Below are 4243 nucleotides of genomic sequence, written 5' to 3'. Positions count from 1 at the left end.
CATATGATTTCACTCATATATGGAATTTAAGAAACAAAACAAACCAAGAGACAAACCAAGAAACAGATTCTAAACTATAGAGAACAAACTGATGGTTACCAGAGGGGAAGGGGGTGAGGAATGGGGGAAATAGCTGAAGGGGATTAATAGTAATTTACTGTGATGACCACTGAGTAATGTATACAAGTGTTGAATCACATTGTACACCTAAAATATAGCACAGTATATTAACTATACTGGAATTAAAATAGGACTCCACAGTACTCTCAAGCCTTGACACATTTTAAGTGTAAGACTAATGGTTTTACCAATAGAGAATCGATTGCAGTCACGTAGTTGATTACTTCCCTCCAGCAGGCAAGGTCCATATATTTGTCCTAGCTCCTCCCAGTAGACGCTTATGGGCAAGGGATTCTGCTTCCATGTTTTAAGGACTCCTCTGATTACTTGAGCCTCTCCCTTCTCTCCACAATAGCATCTTAGTTGGCAATCCACCCCCACCTCTCACAGAAGCTCTACCATTCCAACTCCTCAGGCCCCAAACCCAGATATCAGCTTTGACTTCTACATACCTCTCATACAGTCTTTAGAAATGCCATGTTTGTGAAGATTTTTGGAACTTCTACAAAATATTCAGAACTTCTCACCACTTAACTACCCCCCTGGTCCAAGTCACCACCTTGCTTGGATTGTTGGAATAGCCTCTACTGCATTGTGTCTTTCATGGTCTCCTTCCCACCTCTACCATTCTCTTGGCTCACTTTATGCATTTATCACTTGATGTTTGCCTGTATCTCTAACAAGGTTGAGTCCATGGGGTGAGAAGAGCATCCAACATGTGCTAAGTGCTCGTATTTCATAAATGGACAAGGAACACATCACCAGCAGACCTTGGGGACCTGACTCCCAGTGTATGTTGAATGAGCATATAATTTAGCTTAGGGTCCACGAGGTGTTTTCCTGTTCCACGTAAAAGTTAGGGAACAAAGGCCACAGTTCTATCTGTTCACTCCTCACCCTCCAGGCATATTATTAATCAGACCTAGACTACCATGCTGGGCAATAGTTTGAGCCCAAGCTTCCGAGTGAGCTGCTTGGAGTTCCCACCCCACTCTTGGCTGAGTGATCTTGACCTGTACTGTCCTATCAGGGTCTGGGTAATAGAGCACCTAGCAGCATGAGCCACACAGTCATGTTGGGGGACGAACCCACTGGCACTACTGAGATCCTGTCCTACGCCATTGTAGGTGTACTTTTCATGTCCCAGAACAGTTCAGCTTCCCCAGAGGAAGGACAGGCTGGAAGTGACTAAAGTTTAAGGGAAATGAGAAAGGATGGGATACAGCCGTGGCTGAGAATGAGGTAGGAGACCCTGAATCATCTTCACAGCCCAGGGCATAAATGCTTTGAAGCCAATGGGCCTTAAATTATAGTTCATTAGCATACCTAGAGGTTCCCTGTTCACCTCTTTGGAAGAAATAAGTAACCAGGACAGCCACATTAGTTTATTAATCTTATTCAGTAAATACATAAAATTTTATTTTTCTAGTGGAAGATTGCGGTAGAAACTGCATGCTTACTTCTTGCTGGCCTTTACCGCTGACTTGATGACCTTGCCGGCCCTAGGTGACTTCTTATCCACCGCCTTAATAACTCCCACGGCCACTGTTTGTCTCATGTCCCGCACAGCAAAGCCGCCTAGAAGAGGGAGAAAGGAGGTTTCTGGCAAGTGGTACAGAAGGAAATGCTCCTTAGCCCGTGCCTCGCCCAAAGGAGCTAATGCTTTCTTCCTGTGACTCAGTAGCTACCCCTGGCTCACTTAGAGGTGGGTACTCTGAGAAGGTCTCTACACACATGGCCTTGCCGGGGACCATCTGCACAATGGCTGTGTCACCGGACTTCAGGGCCTTGGGGTTGTCCTCTAGCTTCTTGCCTGAGCGCTGGTCCATCTTTTCCCTCAGCTCAGTGAACTTGCAGGCGATGTGAGCTGTATGGCAGTCCAGCACGGGGCTATAGCCAGCGTGGATCTGCCCGGGGTGATTTAAGACAATCACCTGTGCTAGAAAGCTGGCAGCCTCCATGGGGGGTGGGGGGTCGTTCTTGCTGTCTCCCATCACGAATCCACAGCGAATGTCCTTTATGGACATGTTCTTCACATTGAAGCACACGTTGTCACCGGGCAGGGCCTCGTGATGCATCTCCACAGACTTGACCTCTGTGGTAAGGGTCATGGGGGCAAAGGTGACCACCATCCCAGGCTTCAGGAAGCCTGTCACCACACCGCCCACAGGCACAGTGCCAATGCCTGTTGGAGAGAAGTCAGAGTTGTTCCCCCCTCCCCCCAGAACTGACTTCTAGGGAGGTCCCTTGGTTCTGCATTTAAGGACAAAGGGCCACCTACAGAACCGGTATGAAGCACCGAATGGATCGGGAGCTATCTAATAAACGACCTATTGCATAAGTTGGAAATGCTGGGTGCTTTTGTACTTCGAATCCTAGCTCAGAAGCTGTGGATTCCAAGTCAGGATTCGAACCCTGGCCGTCACACACCAGAGCTCCTTCTTAACTTTTCCTCATTCCGGAGTGAACAGTCTCCCCTCCCCCCCCCCCCCCCCCCCAGCCCTGTCACCTCCAATCTTGTACACATCCTGCACAGGGAGCCTCAGGGGCTTGTTGATTGGGCGAGCTGGCGGAGGATGGCATCCAGACCTTCCAGCAGAGTCACCCCGGTGGCGTTTTCCTCCTTGCACTCCACCTTCCAGCCCATGAACCAGGGCATCTGCGGGGATGCAGAGCACAGGTGAGTCTGGGGCACGGCTCATGGCGTGCCCCCTCCAGGACCCAGGGCACCCGCCCACCCGGCCCGCACTCGTTGCTGCTGGGCTCCCGCATGTTGTTGCCATGTCAGCCCAAGATGGGCACGAAGGCCACGTAGGCCGGGTTGTAGCCGATCTTGATGTAGGCGCTCACTTCCTTGGTGATCTCCTGGAAGCGCGCAGCGCTGTGGGCGGGCTCGGTGGAGTCCATCTTGTTGACCGCCACGATGAGCGGCTTCACGCCCAGCGTGTGGGCCAGCAGCGTGTGCTCGCGGGTCTGCCCGTTCTTGGAGATGCCGACTTCGAACTCGCCCACGCTGCCCGCCACCAGGAGCACGGCGCAGTCGGCCTGCGGGTGGGACGAGCGGCTGGGCCGAGGCCCTCCAGCCGGCCAGCGCTTGGGGCAGACCCAGATCCCATGGTAAAGCTGAGGAGCCCGCCCCGGAAACTTACAAAGACCGCCCACGGGGACTCACGGAGGCCCCACCGCCCCGCCCCACCGGTCCTGCCTCCCAGTGAAACTCTCCTCTAGTCCCACAAATGAGCTTCTAGTCCTTCCTGGAGCCCAAGGAGGCCCCTGGGGGCAGACTGATTTACCTGGGATGTGCCAGTGATCATGTTCTTGATGAAGTCCCTGTGGCCTGGGACATCGATGGTACAGTATTTGCCAGTCTCAAACTTCCACAGGGAGATGTCGATGGTGATGCCATGCTCTCTCTCCGGCTTCAGCTTGTCCAGCACCCAGGCATATTTGAAGGAGCCCTTGCCCACCTGGGGAGGGGCTGAGGGGTAGAGTGCACGGATGGCAAGTAGACAAATTATAGCCAACTTCAGGGGACTTTGACCTGCAGCGTGCACCCTGCTTTCTGCACTCTGCAACTAGACCCACCCCGAAACGGGATGGACCCCAACCCCTGCCACTCCTAGCCGCAGTGGGTGCCTTACCTCAGTTGCCTCCTTCTCGAACTTCAATTGTTCTCTTATTGATACCCCCACACTTGTAGATGAGGTGCCTGGTGGTGGTAGACTTGCTGGAGTCCACATGGCCGATGACAATATTGATATGGGTCTTCTCTTTGCCCATGGCTGAAGCTTCACAAGTCACTGCTGGACAGACAGTGGGAGTGGGTGAGGCCAAAGCATTCCAAGCCTGCCTCCTTCCTTTATTTCCCTCCAACACTGCTTGGGTAGAGCACCCCTTTCCACCTCAGTGCCTAGCCCAGAGTCCAGGACATGGCAGGCATAAGCTGACAAGTAACACTGACCCACTTAGGCTCACACACTGAGACTGGTGGGTATTCTGCAAAAATGGGGAAAGGGAAGATTTCAATGTGAGTATGCTCGCTGTCTTAAGACCTGGTGGATATTTCCAAGCAATCCTAGGATTGCTCATCCTTCCTCCTAGGTGGGCCTTCCCCAGAATACCA

General features: G+C 52.2%; 1 pseudogene; it reads right to left on the bottom strand.

The window, feature by feature from the left end:
* Positions 1-1576: 1576 nt before the first annotated feature.
* On the bottom strand, positions 1577-3900 carry LOC116645834 (annotated as a pseudogene).
* Positions 3901-4243: the final 343 nt, after the last annotated feature.

This window comes from Phoca vitulina, unplaced genomic scaffold (assembly GCF_004348235.1).
Source record: "Phoca vitulina isolate PV1807 unplaced genomic scaffold, GSC_HSeal_1.0 scaffold34, whole genome shotgun sequence".
Taxonomy (NCBI): Eukaryota; Metazoa; Chordata; class Mammalia; order Carnivora; family Phocidae; genus Phoca; species Phoca vitulina.
The sequence above is the reverse complement of the archived record's forward strand: the minus strand, read 5'-3'. Positions and strand labels throughout refer to the sequence as shown.